This window comes from Henckelia pumila, chromosome 1 (genome assembly GCF_033568475.1).
Source record: "Henckelia pumila isolate YLH828 chromosome 1, ASM3356847v2, whole genome shotgun sequence".
NCBI lineage: Eukaryota > Viridiplantae > Streptophyta > Magnoliopsida > Lamiales > Gesneriaceae > Henckelia > Henckelia pumila.
The window spans coordinates 130,202,925-130,221,753 of NC_133120.1; positions in this window are offsets into that span (position 1 = coordinate 130,202,925).

The following is an 18,829-nucleotide window of genomic DNA, read 5'->3' on the forward strand; positions in this document are numbered from 1 at the left end:
GGGTGGAAGTCGATCAACTCGATCCCCTAGACTTCAGAGCAACTATAAGAAGTATTCTGGCAATTGGAAAAACTCGAAATCCAAAGCCACTTCAATATAGCTCTCTAAAATGTCTCATTTCAAAACGAATCGAAAGTTGGCTCAATATGAATGCAAGTGCATTAATAACTAAATCAAGTTCACGCAAGCAAATAAACAAGCGGTATGTGATTTTCGGGAACTCGAGAATAAGTCGATCTCGAGTATTCTTTCCCATTCATTTCAATGTCGAATTTTACCTTTTTCTCGAAGCTTCAATCAATCCTGTCAAACAAGAGACAACTCGATTCAAACTAAACAATTCGAAACTCAAAGTCGATAAATCAAACAATCTATACCTTCTTCCAACTCTTTGATTGGTAACTGATCTCCAAGTCCCCCAATTCCAATCTCTAATCAACTGTCAAAACATCGAGACACGGATTCGATATCAACTCGGAGTTCAAACTCAATCAAATTCGATGTACAAATCAAACCGAACCAAAACCGATAACTCAAACTCAATTTCGACGGCATAACGGCTATAAACTAACTATCCGGAAAATACAAACCATCCAAAAACATCACAATAACTCAATCATCATCATAATCCATCAAAACAACTCAAATCCAACCTCAATCAAAATCACTATTTTCGAAAATATGCCTCTAAAATCATATAAAATCCAAACTTCGTTCTTTTTCCAAACCAACTTCGAATACACGATCTATACTAGCTCAAGAACGACATACTCCAATATTATCAAATTCTGACAACTCAACAAAATCGAAGTTCAAGAGATCGAAGCAAAACTTACGTCTAAACGAAGCCCTCGTTGTGGTGATCGTGAATCTCAACTCGGAAATGAAATCTAACGGTCAGATCGAGCGAATGGAGCGGAGAGAAAGCTTGAAGAAACGATTTGGCTATGGCTTCTTCAGTACGTACGAAATGGGAGGAAGGAGAAGAAAGGAGAGGAATGGGTCAAGGTGATGGGAAAGCCAACTTGCATGAGATAATATATAAAATCCAATATTTGCATTCCAGTCCTTTATTTCTCCAATATTGCAAAGTAACCCCCTGCTAAATAACAAAACAATCCTCAATCACTGAAAACCCTGATTATCTCGATTAAACTCAATTATAATAAAATCGGGGCATTACAATTCTCCCCCTCTAAGATTCGATTTCGTCCTCGAAATCTGACAGATCACAGACTCAACAAGAACAAAACAAATTGAAGACGAACTCACCTCAATCGAACAACTCTGGAAATCGCTGCCTCATATCGGATTCGGTCTCCCAAGTCGCTTCTTCAAATCCGTGACGACTCCACTGAATCTTCACCAACGGAATCGACTTGTTTCTGAGCTGCTTCTCTTTTCTGTCAAGAATCTGAATCGGTTGCTCGAAGTAACTCAGAGTCTCATCAAGTTTGGCCTCGTTCGGATGAAGAACATGAGACGGATCCGAATGGTACTTACGAAGCATCGAAACGTGAAACACATCGTGGATGCCTGAAAAAGACGGAGGAAGAGCAATCCTATAGGCAAGATCGCCTATCTTATCCAGAATTTCATACGGACCAATGAACCTCGGAGACAATTTTCCTCTCTTCCCAAATCTGACAGTGCCTCGGAAAGGAGAAATCTTCAGAAACACACGGTCTCCCTGCTCGAAACACAGTGGTCTGCGTCTGAAATTCGCATACTTGGCCTGTCGATCTTGGGCTGTCTTCATTCTGACTCGGATCAACTTCACCTGCTCTGCCATATCACGAATCATATCTGGACCCAACTCAGGTGATTCTGAAATCTCATCCCAAAATAATGGAGATCTGCACTTCTTCCCGTACAAAGCTTCAAAAGGTGCCATTCCAATGCTCGCCTGGAAGCTGTTATTGTACGAAAACTCCACTAGAGGCAAGGACTCCTGCCAACCTGATCCAAAATCAAGCACTACAGCTCGAAGCATATCCTCCAAAGTCTGGATCGTACGTTCGGACTGACCGTCGGTCTGAGGGTGATACGCTGTGCTCAAGTGCAAACGAGTACCCAAAGCCTCTTGAAGACTGTGCCAAAAGTGAGAAGTGAATCTCGGATCTCTGTCTGATACTATCGACTTCGGCACGCCGTGCAATCTCACAACCTCTCTGACATACAACTCGGCCATCTGATCGTGATGGTATGTCATACGGTAAGGAATGAAGCAAGAAGATTTCGTCAACCGGTCAATCATAACCCAAATCGCATCACAACCTCTGACCGAACGCGGTAGCTTCGTGACAAAATCCATTGAGATATGATCCCATTTCCATTCCGGGACAGGCAAACTGTGCAATAATCCTTCGGGCTTCTTCCTCTCAGCTTTCACCTGTTGACAATTCAGGCAACAGGATACAAACCTCGTGATGTCTCCTTTCAACTATTTCCACCAGAACTGAGTCTTCAAGTCATTATACATCTTTCGGCCTCCTGGATGAACACTGAACCGACTGCAATGCGCCTCCCGAAGAATGCAATGTCGCAACTCAGAAGCATCGGGCACAACAATATGGCTATTCACAAACAAAATGCCATCCCTGACCTAAAACTCTGACTGGTGACCTGATCGGACTCTCTCTATCGAACTCTGAATACTCGGATCTGATCTCTGAGCCTCTCTAATCGACTGAAACAACTCTGGCTCGGCTTGAATCGCAAAAACTCTGATGGATCTCCTATCGGTCTCAAACTCCAAACCAGAAGTACAACAATCTTCAATCAATCGAGAGACACCAACCGTAGAAAGAGACAAAGAACAAAGCTTCCGACTAAGAGCATCTGCAGCTGCATTCGACTTTCCAGGATAATACTTGATTTCGCAGTCGAAGTCCTTAAGCAAATCCATCCATCTCCTCTGTCTCATATTCAGCTCGGACTGGGAAAACAAGTATTTCAGGCTCTTGTGGTTAGAAAATATCTCAAACGACTCGCCATACAGGTAATGGCGCCAAGTCTTCAAAGCAAACACGATTGCAGCTAGCTCAAGATCATGGATCGGATAACGAGTCTCGTGAGGCTTCAGCTGCCTTGAAGCATAAGCTATGACGTGCTTCCTCTGCATGAGAATGCATCCAAGACCACGGTGAGAAGCATCGCAGTACACAGAGAAACCTCCAGTACCTGATGGAATAGACAAGATCGAAGCGCTGGTCAATCTCTTCTTCAGCTCAATGAAACTAGCTTCACACTGTTCGGACCAAAAAGACGGTGCATTCTTCTGGGTCAACTGAGTAATCGGCTTTGCAATGGAAGAGAATCCCTCGATAAATCGGCGATAATACCCCGCTAAACCCATGAAGCTTTGGATTTCTGGCATTGATGTCGGTCTCTGCCAATTCTTAACTGCTTTGATCTTATTGGGGTCCACAGATATTCCATCTCCTGATACAATGTGACCTAGGAAAACCACTCGGTCCAACCAAAACTCGCACTTCGATAGCATAGCATACAACTGTTCGGCTCGCAAAGTCTGCAACACAATCCTCAAATGCTCGGCATGATCAGAACGGTTCTTAGAATAGATCAGAATGTCATCGATGAAGATGATGACGAACTCATCTAGATACCGCTGAAAGATGCGATTCATCAGGTCCATAAAAACTGCTGGAGCATTGGTCAAACCAAAAGGCATGACTATGAATTTTAAATGCCCATATCTGGTTCTGAAAGCTGTCTTCGGCACATCCTCGTCGCGAACTCTCAGCTGATGATACCCTGATCGCAGATCTATCTTTGAATACATTGAAGAACCTTGCAGTTGATCAAAAAGATCGTCGATTATTGGTAGAGGATACTTGTTCTTGACCGTCGCTTGATTCAACTGGCGGTAGTCGATGCAAAGTCGCATAGAATCGTCTTTCTTCCTCACAAAAAGCACTGGTGCACCCCAAGGCGATACGCTAGGTCGGATGTAACCTTTGGCAATCAAATATTCTAACTGTTCCTTCAATTCCTTCAATTCTAATGGAGCCATACGGTAAGGTGATTTCGAAATAGGCTGAGTACCTGGCGCAAGTTCAATGCTAAATTCGATGTCTCGAATAGGCGGTAAACCAGGAATCTCGTCTGGAAAAACATCAGGAAACTCGCTAACCACCGGTATCTCGGACAACTCAGGGCTAAACTTCTGAATATCCAAAGCATAAATCAAGAATCCCTCTACTCCTTTCTGAAGTAAACGAGACATGGTTAACACCGAAATCAAAGGAATTTTTGATCGAGAATCCTTACCAAAAAACTTCCAATCATCTGCCATCTCAGGCCTGAAACGAACAACTTTTTGAAAGCAATCTACTGTCGCCCTATACTTGGTCAAAGCATCAATCCCGATGATACAGTCAAAATCAGATAATCCAAGAACGATGCAGTCAATCTCAATCGAATTCCCTTCGGATTCTAACACACAGTTATGGACCAATCTCACCGAAACAGTCTCTCCACCCAAAGGTGAAGTAATAGAAACAACATCAGATAAAGGCTCAACAATTAAATCATGCATCACAACAAATCTTTCAGAGATGAAATAGTGGGAAGCACCCGTATCAATCAAAACAAGCACAGGATAACCAAAGATCGAACAGTTACCTGCTATCACATCATTCGGAGCTGCATTGGCTTGATCCTCTGTCAAGGCAAACACCCTCGCCTGCTGTCGTGGAGGTTGGTTCTGGTTCTGATTACCTCCCTGACGATTCTGTTGCTGAGGCGAAAAAGAATGGACTGCAAAAGTTGATCTCTCGGGCTGAGCTGGCGGTCGTGAAGAACTGCCGCTCTGAGCTCTATCGGATCCTCGCTGAGGACAAACTCTAGCAAAATGACCCGGCTGCTGGAAGATGTTGCAACTACCAAACATGCCTCGACACTGATCACTCGGGTGACGTCCTCCACACTTGCTGCATGAAGCTCCAAAAAACCCAGAATTCTGTCCAGAACTGAACTGTCTAGAGCCACTAGAACTCGATGAACTGTTACCAGACTTCTTAAAATTATTCCCCTTCGGCCGATACTGATCTCGCCTGTTTCTGCCACTGTTGCCTCCCTCAAACCTCTGAGGCTGATTCGACTGTTGAGACGGTTGGTACTGATACTGAGCCTGTTGAGGCTGAAACTGAACAAGCTGGTCCTGAAAAGATCTCTACTGCTGCTGAGAAGCTACCTGATTACCTCGTTGCATCAAGAATCCGGCTTCGGCTCCCTTTTCTTGATCCATAGCATCAGCGAAGTTGTTGGGTCTTCCGGTATTGACCAAGGTAAATATCTCAGGGTTCAATCCATTGATGAAATGGTTGGCCTTGGCTTCCTCGTTATCTGCAACGTGAGGTGCAAACCTCAAGAGACTGTCAAATTTGCTCACATAGTCCTCAATGCTCAAGTTCCCTTGTTTCAGGTTCGCAAATTTGGCACCCTTTTCCTTTCGATAAGAGACAGGAAAGAAACGCTTGAAGAACTCAATCTTGAACAAGCTCTAAGTGATGGCGGTGCCTCGGTTCTCATTCGCTCTCTTGGTTGTGGTCCACCAATTCTTAGCAACACCCTGCAACTGATGACTGACTAACCTGATCCTGCGGTCATCGGTATAGTCGAGGGAATCGAAGAGCTCATCCATTTCATCTAGCCAACTTTCACAAGCAACGGAGTTCTCAGTACCCGTTAAAGTAGGTGGTTGAAAAGATCGGAATCTCTTCAGAAGAATCTCCATCGGGGTCGCGGTTGCATCAAACTGATCCACTCCTGTACTATCCTGATCATTTGGAGGAGTAATAACTGGCGGCGGATTCTCAGTAGAAGGAGGAGTCAAAGGTGGTTGATTCCTTCTCAAAGATCGTCACGGTGCCATCTGATATCAAGGGTTAGGACATAATATCTCAGACTTATTCTCAATCTCATAACCTCGGTGTCCAAAACTTTGCTCTGAGTACTCATTAATCTTAATGATATACAATGACAGATATATATCACATAATTCATGCTTTATAAATTAAATCACAACTCATGTAATTCAATTAACTCAAGAATCAATAAAGCATGCTCGCACGTATTTAAAAATAATCATTTAAATAAATCAATCACATGCGAGAGTTCAATTCATGCGGACTCGATCTACCCCGCTCACTCTAGTTCAAATCCAAGAATCTTATTCTCTGATACCACTTAATGTGAGACCCCGTTTCTAATCTTCTAAACTTGAATAATTAATCATAATCGAACACAATAAGCCACGGAAAACGAATCAACAATTTTTTTTTTTAAAGCAGCCTCGCGCCCGCGCGAGGTCATCACCTCGCGCGCGTGCAGGCTACGCGAACAAAGACTCGCGGAGATACTCGCTCTCGCGCGAGAAGGGAGCTCGCGCGCGCGCGGGCAAAATCTCCCAAGCCTCTCAAACTCCTTGCGCGCGCGCGAGGTGTTGCCTCGCCCGCGCGCAGGCAAAATGGGCAGAGGGGTCGAGGAGCCTGCGAACAACCAACAAGACAATTCTAAACATTCCAAGTTCAAACATAATACAAATCAATATTTAGAACATACCAAATCTAGGTTCTGCCCAAAATACAATAACCAATCGAGTTTCATAAATGAGTTCCACCGACTCAACAAAACTAATACAATTCCAAATAGACTCGACCCTATGACCCGGAGTCTCACTTCTATCAATCTCACCCCCAAGCTAACCAGGACGACTCGGTCCAGCTCCTGATCCTCCTGTTTCCAAGTTACATATACAAAACAAAGACAACAGCCGGAATAATCCGATTAGAAATATAATTTCTAAGTAAAAGAGACATGCACTCAATATCAAATAAACACCTCAATCGAAATGTGTCAACATAAATCATAACATCAAAATGATATTGAATGAATGCATGGATTTAAAAGTCAAGATTATCAAGTCAGATAATCATAAAATCGATCGGTACTCGGTTGGGATCCCAGGGTCAAGTCTTCACGACAACTCACCGACGCACCCTTTCGGGGTGGAAGTCGATCAACTCGATCCCCTAGACTTCAGAGCAACTATAAGAAGTATTCTGGCAATTGGAAAAACTCGAAATCCAAAGCCACTTCAATATAGCTCTCTAAAACGTCTCATTTCAAAAGGAATCGAAATTCGGCTCAATATGAATGTAAGTGCATTAATAACTAAATCAAGTTCACGCAAGCAAATAAACAAGCGGTATGTGATTTTTGGGAACTCGAGAATAAGTCGATCTCGAGTATTCTTTCCCATTCATTTCAATGTCAACTTTTACCTTTTTCTCGAAGCTTCAATCAATCCTGTCAAACAAGAGACAACTCGATTCAAACTCTAAACAATTCGAAACTCAAAGTCGATAAATCAAACAATCTATACCATCTTCCAACTCTTTGATTGGTAACCGATCTCCAAGTCCTCCAATTCCAATCTCTAATCAACTGTCAAAACATCGAGACACGGATTCGATATCAACTCGGAGTTCAAACTCAATCAAATTCGATATACAAATAAAACCGAACCAAAACCGATAACTCAAACTCAATTTCGACGGCATAACGACTATAAACTAACTATCCGGAAAATACAAACCATCCAACAACATCACAATAACTCAATCATCATCACAATCCATCAAAACAACTCAAATCCAACCTCAATCAAAATCACTATTTTCGAAAATATGCCTCTAAAATCATATAAAATCCAAACTTCGTTCTTTTTCCAAACCGACTTCGAATACACGATCTATACTAGCTCAAGAACGATATACTCCAATATTATCAAATTCTGACAACTCAACAAAATCGAAGTTCAAGAGATCGAAGTAAAACTTACGTCTAAACGAAGCCCTCGTTGTGGTGATCGTGAATCTCAACTCGGAAATGAAATCTAACGGTCGGATCGAGCGAATCGAGCGGAGAGAAAGCTTGAAGAAACGATTTGGCTATGGCTTCTTCAGTACGTACGAAATGGGAGGAAGGAGAAGAAAGGAGAGGAATGGGTCAAGGTGATGGGAAAGCCAACTTGCATGAGATAATATATAAAATCCAATATTTGCATTCCAGTCCTTTATTTCTCCAATCTTGCAAAGTAACCCCCTGCTAAATAACAAAACAATCCTCAATCACTGAAAATCCTGATTATCTCGATTAAACTCAATTATAATAAAATCAGGGCATTACATGTAAAAAGTCCCATGAAAGAATAATGTCCAAAGAAAAGAAGAATCCATACAAAAAGAGACATGAGGTGTTGATTGCTGAAGATAGCAAGTCCAAATGGGCAGATTCTAGTAGTGACTCATCCAAAACAGATATTTCATGTAGCTCCAATGATGATGATGGAGTAAAATTCTTAATGGCAAAGTTGAAGAACTGGAACCTACCAATGAACATGTATTTGAGTTTAGTTCAACTAAATTTACACGAGATGGTTTGATTAATTAATGCACTACATGAAGTTATAAACGAGTACTAGAGACTTTCCTTGATATTTTAGGAAGTCAAAGCTAAGAAAAATGATCAACTAGTGTAACACCCCAAATTTATCTTAATTGAGTTTATTTGAGATAATCGAAGATTACAGAGTTCAAAAGCCGACTTGATTTTGATCAGGGTCTATTTTGCAAATTTTTGATTTTTCAGGGACTAAAATGCAAATATCAAGTTTATTAGATATTTAAAGGAGCTTTTGAAGATGATCGGTTAACTAGTGCCCGGAAACGCAGCGGAAATATAAAATTTTTAATAAAAGAAATCCGAGCACTTGTGTAGTATTCAAAAACACAAACAACCATAGGGTGTTTAGAATTTTACCTATCAATCTCAAAGATTGATTTATGGCTCCAACCAAGTTGATAAACAATTAGGCTCTTGAAAATGGTAGACTCAATCTACAAGCTTCCAAGAGCACTCCTTGCTCAAAATGGATTCAACTATTCGAGCCTCCGAATTAGTTCCACGACTAGACGATCTAAATCCACTCTAAATATGCACTAGAATATTTAGAGGATTTTTCATTGAGATTTTCTTTTCCTTCTCCCACAAAAATGAAAGAAAATTTGGAGGAGAATATATTGGAGTGTTCGGCCACTTCAAGTAAAAATTGGAATGGAATGAATTGTGTGTGTATATATTATTCCAAATAATATATTAAAGGAGAGGGATTAATGAGTACAATTAAGCCATGCATGGAAAATTGCAAGGCATGCATGGAAAATTGCAAACCATCTTACAACCCTTCAAATTCCATACACACACATATATATATCATATATATATATATACATGCCTATATATATATACATATATAAATATATATATTTAAATGTAATTTGAACTTATTTTTAATTAATTATTAAACCTAAACCCATTTAAGTTTAATCAATTAATTAAATTTAACTTGAACCCATTCAAGTCCACTAGTATCAATAATTATACAACACTATATTAATTTGAGCTCTACTAGACTCAATAGTGTTTAATTAATTCAACACTTGAATTAATTTAATTATTTGTACATTAAAATGTTTACTAGTGTTAAATTAATTCAACACTTGAATTAATTAACTAAGTTCAAAATAATAGTTTATAAAATCACCATTTTCATAAACTAATTATTTTAAGTCAACTTTTAATCTTGGAACACATTCACAAATTAAAAGTTACTTATTCCATTCATTCTCCAATTTAGAAGTCAAACTTCTAATTTATTTTACTTATAAACTCCTTTATAAGTTGTTCAACACAATGAACTAATTTTAATCTCAACGGGATCTAGAAAGCTAGTACTTGTGTGACCCTCAATGGTTCACTGATACAACTAGCAGTGGGTTCACATCTCCATGTGATTCGGGATCAACAAGTCCCTTATATGAGCATACCCTATATAGCTCCATTCTTATTAATCAACACATTGATAATAAGAACGTCAGAAAACTCAAGTCTGATAGTACCCAACCAGTCATGTAAACATCTAGCAGCATTGCTTACATGACTCCCTAGGTATCAAATGATAGTGCCTGCAAGAACCAATCAATTATGGTTAGCGTAAAGTACGGTCCCTTCAACTCATATATCCCGACCGATTCGACAACCATTGGTTTATCGAGAGTTGTCATTGAATCGATAACTATGTGTCATGCCGTAGTTGCATCGAAAGTGTAATTCAAGAAACTCCTTTCTTAATTACCACTTACTCTGATTAGAGATTTCAGCTACGTATGCATGATATAACATAGGATATCCATACCCGTAGGTAAGCGGTGAATCCCCGACTACAATGCATTGACTCCTATATGTTTCATCACAACACCCAACATTGCCACTTGATGACCCCAGATGAGTTGGTAAACAAGTCAAAGTGAAGCACTAGCATATAGAGTCTCCATGTTGTCCCGGGTTATAGGACTAATGGTGTACAACCATAAACTAGGACTTCTCCACTCGATAAGTGAGAACCACTTGGAAAATCCTTTAGGGAGGGTTGTTCAGTGCACTCTACAAGGAGCACCTATTTGCATGCTTGGACATCTCCATGTCCCCTACCAATGAAACATGGTACTCACATCGCAAATACTAGTCTCAAGCTCGAGCGGCCTTTATCCTTCTTTATGGCGGCTGAATCGACTAGGAACAGTTTAGAATATACAGTATTCCAAATATGAGTTTCATGATAGTCATCACATGACCATCTCATATTCTTTCTACTATTTGTATATTCAAGGGCTTTATCTATGCAGCATGCATGGGTATAAAGATAAAGATGTGCCAAATTAAATAATGTCAAATATTATTAAAATAAAGATTGTCATACAAGAGTTCTCTCAAGGACCATCGGCCAACACATTGGCTCGACGGGCACCTACTCTAACAATCTCCCACTTGCACTAGAGCCAACTACCCATATTCTTCAAACCCATTGATTCGCGATGCTTTTCGAACAATGGTCCTGGTAAAGGCTTAGTTAGTGGATCAGCAACATTATCTGCGGAGGCGACTCTGTCTAACAAGACATCTCCTCGTTCCACAATTTCCCGGATGATGTGGTATTTTCTCAGTACATGTTTGGATTTCTGATGAGACCTTGGTTCTTTTGCCTGAGCAACTGCACCAGTGTTGTCGCAGTACACCGGGACTGGATCAACTCCATTAGGAATAACGCCCAACTCTTGGACGAAATTCCTAATCCAAACAGCTTCCTTTGCAGTATCGGATGCAGCAATATATTCTGCCTCAGTGGTTGAATCCGCAGTGCTATTTTTCTTGGAACTCTTCCAACAAACAGCAGCACCATTGAGCATGAATATAAAACCGGAAGTTGACTTCGAATCATCAACATCGCTTTGGAAGCTAGAGTTGGTATAGCCTTCCAATTTTAGTTCTCCACCCCCATAAACCAAGAACATATTCTTAGTCTTTCTCAAATACTTGAGAATGTCTTTCACAGCTTTCCAGTGTGGAAGACCAGGGTTCGATTGATATCTACTTGTAACACTAAGTGCAAAGGCCACGTCAGGACGTGTAGATATCATCGCATACATGATACTACCAATTGCAGATGCATATGGAATGTGTGTCATCGTCTCTATCTCTGCATCATTTTTGGGAGACATGGACTTGGATAGAGACACACCATGACACATTGGTAGATGTCCTCTTTTAGACTCATCCATCGAGAACCTCTTCACGATGGTATCAATGTATGTGGACTGGGTGAGACCAAGCAATCTTTTCGATCTATCCCGATAGATTTGTATTTCCAATACAAAAGATGCTTCACCCAAGTCCTTCATCGAGAACTTACTCGATAACCATACTTTAGTTGATTGCAACATTCCTACATCATTCCCAATTAGTAGAATGTCATCAACATAAAGTATCAGGAATGTCACAGCACTCCCACTGACCTTCTTATACACACAAGGTTCCTCAGGATTCTTAGTAAACCCAAACTCTTTGATTGTACCATCAAATCTGAGGTTCCAGCTCCTAGATGCCTGTTTGAGACCATAGATAGATCTCTGAAGTTTGCATACTTTATGCTCACTTCCAATAGATGTGAACCCTTCAGGTTGTGACATGTAAATTTCTTCCTTAATATCCCCATTAAGAAAAGCTGTCTTCACATCCATTTGCCATATTTCATAGTTATACCATGCGGCAATGGCAAGCAATATCCTTATGGACTTGAACATTGCGACTGGAGAAAAAGTTTCTTCAAAGTCAACTCCTTGCCTTTGAGTATAACCTTTTGCCACCAATCGAGCCTTGAAGGTCAGAACCTTCCCATCCGTCCCAAGCTTCCTCTTGTAAATCCATTTACACCCTATAGGAACAACTCCTTCAGGTGGATCCACAAGATTCCACACTTGGTTCGAATACATGGAATTCATCTCAGATTCCATAGCTTCAAGCCACTTGGATGAATCGGCATCAGACAATGCTTCCTTGAAGGTCCTTGGATCACATCCATGGTCAGGCTCATCTTGGCCCTCTTCAAGAAGCAGACCATACCTCATAGGTGGTCTTGAGATCCTCTCGGATCTTCTAGGAGCTTGTATCTCCTCTCTTGGCTGTTCGGGTGTGGGTTCCATAATCGTGGGTGTTTCTCGAACTTCTTCGAGTTCTATCATCTCCCATTTTCTATCCAATAGAAATTCCTTCTCCAAGAAGGTTGCATTCCTAGAAACAAACACCTTTGTTTCTTTGGGATGATAGAAATAATATCCAACCGAATTCCTTGGATATCCCACGAAGTAGCATAAAATGGATCGAGCATCCAATTTATCTCCCACTATCTGCTTCACATAAGCAGGGCATCCCCATATTCTTAGATAAGAATACTTTGGAGATTTTCCCATCCATATCTCATATGGTGTCTTATCAACTGCCTTTGAATGGACATTGTTCAACAACAGTGCCGATGTCTCAAGTGCATATCCCCAAAAGGATGGCGGCAACTCCGTGAACCCCATCATAGACCGAACCATGTCCATCAAAGTTCGATTACGACGTTCTGAAACACCATTCAACTGAGGTGTACCAGGAGGAGTCCACTGTGAGAGAATCCCATTCTCCCTAAGATACTCTTGGAATTCAGTACTCAAGTACTCACCACCTCGATCCGATCGAAGTGCCTTGATGCTTTGTCCCAATTGTTTTTCTACTTCATTTCTGAATTCTTTGAACTTTTCAAAAGCTTCAGATTTGTATTTCATCAAATACACATACCCATACCTAGAGAAGTCATCGGTAAAGGTAATGAAGTAAGAATGTCCGTGCTTAGTGGTGATGCTAAGTGGACCACACATATCTGTATGGATCAAATCCAACAGTCCCTTGGCTCGCTCCACATTTCCCTTAAAGGGAATTTTGGTCATCTTTCCTTTTAGACAGGGTTCACAAGTAGTAAGAGAATTAATATCAGACATATCAAACATGCCTTCTCCCACTAGCTTGTTCATCCTTTTAAAAGATATATGACCTAATCGAGCATGCCATAAGTGTGCTGGATTTAGAGTATCGTGTTTTCTTTTGGATGTTGTTGATATCTCTTGGACATTATACATAGGAATATCTTTTAATTTTAAATTATAGAGATCATTTTCCAATTGTTCTGTACCAATTAAACATTCATTCTTGTAAATATTGCAAACACCTTTGCCAAATAAACAAGAATATCCATCTTTATCAAGCATAGAAATGGAAACAATGTTTTTCACCAAATCTGGTACAAACAAAACATCTCTCAAACATAATTTAAAATCATTGTCCAACAATAAGTAAACATCTCCAATAGCTTTGGCTGCAACTCTTGCCCCATTGTCCATCCTCAAGAAGGTCTCACCATCTCCGAGTCTCCTAATTATTGCCATCACCTGCAAATCATTACAGAGATGTGAGCCACAGCCGATATCCAATACCCAAGAAGAAGAGTTAAGTGAAATGTTTACTTCAATGTAGAACATACCTTTTCCAGAACCATTCTGGTCAAGATATTCCTTGCAATTACGCTTCCAATGTCCAGGTTTCTTACAGTGATGACAGACGTCATTAGTCTTGTTAGCCTTAACTGGTGTGGCTACCACAACGGGACTCGGAGCTTGCCTCTTCAAGGGCACGTTCTTTCTGGGAGCTTGGAAGGAACTCTTCTTTCCTTTCCCATGTGGTCTATTCTTTGAACCAGATGAAGATCCCACATAAAGAACCGGCTTCTCTTTCTTGATTGTGGATTCAAACGTAACAAGCATGTTAACCAACTCCTCAATGGTTGGATCTAACCTGTTCATGTTGAAATTCACCACAAAAGGATCAAATGAGCTAGGCAGTGACAAGAGAAACACGTCTGTGGTCAACTCACTTGGTAGCACAAGATCCATGCTAACGAGTTTCTCCACGAGCCCAATCAACTTCAGGCCATGCTCATGGACCGAAGCCCCATCTCGCATGCGCAAAGTGATTAGCTCCTTGACAATCGCATGTCGAAGTGGGCGTGTTTGTTCACCAAAGAGTTCTTTGAGATGCAAATGAATGTCAGCAGCATGCTTTGCACTCTCAAAACGTCGCTGAAGCTCATCATTCATAGAAGCCTGCATATAACACTTGGCTTTCAAGTCATGGTCACACCAATCCTTGTAAGTCTGTAGCTCCTCAGGGCTACAATCAGTCGGAGCCGTATCAGGGGGCGACTCATCAAGTGTGTATGCAATATTTTCTGAGTTCAAGACGATTTTCAAATTTCTTAGCCAATCGAGGTAATTTGGACCGGTCAGTAAATGTTTGTCGAGTATTGCAGACAACGGATTGCGAATTGATGACATTGTCAAAACTTTGTACTGAAAAATAATAACAGATAAATGTCAATGACTATTTTAAAATATTTAATAAGATATAAAGTATGGACTTTAACTTTATAAATATTTACTCCCACTGTTTTGACATTTTTACTACCCTCTAGTAAAAACGGGAAACTCCTTTCCTCAGTAGGTACATAAGGTCCAATTATCCAATTACGATCCCGAATAATATCAGCCAATCATAATTTCTAAAAGGTAGTTTCCAATTGCATCTCCATGCAACCCTTACGTAAACTTTTGTCTCACGCTTGATTAGGACCCAATAATATGACGTCGTTCATCTTTACGTGTCAAGCCTTACCCATCGATATCGAACCTTAATGGACGGTCGCCATGAGTTCCCCCAATAATATGAGCCGAAGTCATGGGAGTTCCACGTAGTTCACATCATCATGTCAATGGATGTCACAGCTTTCCGGCATCCAAGCCCCCCAATAATATGAGCCGAGCATTGAATATGGGTAGCGTTCATCATGCATCCATTGTCGATGGAAGACATGGAAATTATAAACAAATTTATAATTCCCCTTTTCGGGCTTGATATAAATTTTGAATCTAATTCAAAATGAGGGTTTTTAATTTTGAAAAGGTCTCATCATTAATTTTAAAGATCGCCATGTTTGATCGTATGTTTGCCGAATTCATGCAACTTTGTTATTATAAAATAATAACGCACATACTAATTAATAAGGATGATTAATCGCCCCAAAAACTATTTGGCCCGTGTGAGCCAAACACGGGCCTAGGTCCAATTCCTAGGGAATGCATGAGATGCAAATGCAACAATTACATAAGCTTCCAATATTTACATGTCTTGAATCTTCATAATTCATCATGGCCCACCATCTTCCAATCTTGAACTTCCGCTATTAAATATTTTACATGAAAATATCCATGGCAAATAGGGATACATCTCATGGGGTGCGAACGGGCCATAAACCAAGCCCACTTTAATAATTAATTGATCAAATATTATATATCTTGGTCCAATCACAAACCACCACAATTATAAAATAAATTAACAAAATAAACAAACACCTTTGTTTACTTTCAAATTAATTTATTTATAATTGAATTTCTTGTAAATCACAATTTACTATAAATAATCAAAGTCACACTTTAACTATTTATTTTATGAGAAAAATCACATATTATAAAGTTTAATTTTTCATAAAAATCAACTATAATATATTTAACAATTTAGGGCCTATGACACATGATATTCCAAAACACCTTTTGAAAAACTCAAGTCGTCATAGTCATCACCGAATCTCCGTCGCCGGATTTCGGCCAAATTTATTTATTTATTTTTTTTTATAAAAAATATGGGGCAGCCCACGGCTGCCCCTAGAACACCTTCGGGCAGCCCAAGGGCTGCCCAAAAATTAAAAAAAATAATTTTTATATAATTTGCCCTAAAAGTTAAAATATTGATTTTCTCATGCGGTTAGAAATTGACCTCAACATAATATCCAACAAATACTACACAAAAGAGTAACCTAGGCTCTGATACCACTGAAGGTGATCGGTTAACTCGTGCCCGAAAACGCAGCGGAAATATAAAATTTTTAATAAAAGAAATCCGAGCACTTGTGTAGTATTCAAAAACACAAACAACCATAGGGTGTTTATAATTTTACCTATCAATCTCAAAGATTGATTTATGGCTCCAACCAAGTTGATAAACAACTAGGCTCTTGAAAATGGTAGACTCAATCTACAAGCTTCCAAGAGCACTCCTTGCTCAAAATGGATTCAACTATTCGAGCCTCCGAATTAGGTCCACGACTAGACGATCTAAATCCACTCTAAATATGCACTAGAATATTTAGAGGATTTTTCATTGAGATTTTCTTTTCCATCTCCCACAAAAATGGAAGAAAATTTGGAGGAGAATATATTGGAGTGTTCGGCCACTTCAAGTAAAAATTGGAATGGAATGAATTGTGTGTGTGTATATATTATTCCAAATAATATATTAAAGGAGAGGGATTAATGAGTACAATTAAGCCATACATGGAAAATTGCAAGGCATGCATGGAAAATTGCAAACCATCTTACAACCCTTCAAATTCCATACACACACATATATATATCATATATATATATATATATATATACACGCCTATATATATATACATATATAAATATATATATTTAAATGTAATTTGAACTTATTTTTAATTAATTATTAAACCTAAACCCATTTAAGTTTAATCAATTAATTAAATTTAACTTGAACCCATTCAAGTCCACTAGTATCAATAATTATACAACACTATATTAATTTGAGCTCTACTAGACTCAATAGTGTTTAATTAATTCAACACTTGAATTAATTTAATTATTTGTACATTAAAATGTTTACTAGTGTTAAATTAATTCAACACTTGAATTAATTAACTAAGTTCAAAATAATAGTTTAGAAAATCACCATTTTCATAAACTAATTATTTTAAGTCAACTTTTAATCTTGGAACACATTCACAAATTAAAAGTTACTTATTCCATTCATTCTCCAATTTAGAAGTCAAACTTCTAATTTATTTTACTTATAAACTCCTTTATAAGTTGTTCAACACAATGAACTAATTTTAATCTCAACGGGATCTAGAAAGCTAGTACTTGTGTGACCCTCAATGGTTCACTGATACAACTAGCAGTGGGTTCACATCTCCATGTGATTCGGGATCAACAAGTCCCTTATATGAGCATACCCTATATAGCTCCATTCTTATTAATCAACATATTGATAATAAGAACGTCAGAAAACTCAAGTCTGATAGTACCCAACCAGTCATGTAAACATCTAGCAGCATTGCTTACATGACTCCCTAGGTATCAAATGATAGTGCCTGCAAGAACCAATCAATTATGGTTAGCGTACAGTACGGTCCCTTCAACTCATATATCCCGACCGATTCGACAACCATTGGTTTATCGAGAGTTGTCATTGAATCGATAACTATGTGTCATGCCGTAGTTGCATCGAAAGTGTAATTCAAGAAACTCCTTTCTTAATTTCCACTTACTCTGATCAGAGATTTCAGCTACGTATGCATGATATAACATAGGATATCCATACCCGTAGGTAAGCGGTGAATCCCCGACTACAATGCATTGACTCCTATATGTTTCGTCACAACACCCAACATTGCCACTTGATGACCCCAGATGAGTCGGTAAACAAGTCAAAGTGAAGCACTAGCATATAGAGTCTCCATGTTGTCCCGGGTTATAGGACTAATGGTGTACAACCATAAACTAGGACTTCTCCACTCGATAAGTGAGAACCACTTGGAAAATCCTTTAGGGAGGGTTGTTCAGTGCACTCTACAAGGAGCACCTATTTGCATGCTTGGACATCTCCATGTCCCCTACCAATGAAACATGGTACTCACATCGCAAATACTAGTCTCAAGCTCAAGCGGCCTTTATCCTTCTTTATGGCGGCTGAATCGACTAGGAACAGTTTAGAATATACAGTATTCCAAATATGAGTTTCATGATAGTCATCACATGACCATCTCATATTCTTTCTACTATTTGTATATTCAAGGGCTTTATCTATGCAACATGCATGGGTATAAAGATAAAGATGTGCCAAATTAAATAATGTCAAATATTATTAAAATAAAGATTGTCATACAAGAGTTCTCTCAAGGACCATCGGCCAACACATTGGCTCGACGGGCACCTACTCTAACAGCTTTGAATTGTCTTCTCCATTCCATCTCCTACCCTTGGCAGATTCCACCATTAGAGACGCCCCAAACCATTCTCCAAGCTTTGTGATTTCAGTTTCCCATCGCTCCGTCCGTTAGAATTTATTTCTGAAGGCAGATTAGCGATCACTGCAGCGAGAGTTTTGTTCTATACTAAGTATTTTCTCCGATCAGTTGTACTTCTATCTTCGGATGTTGTTAGAATCGATTGAG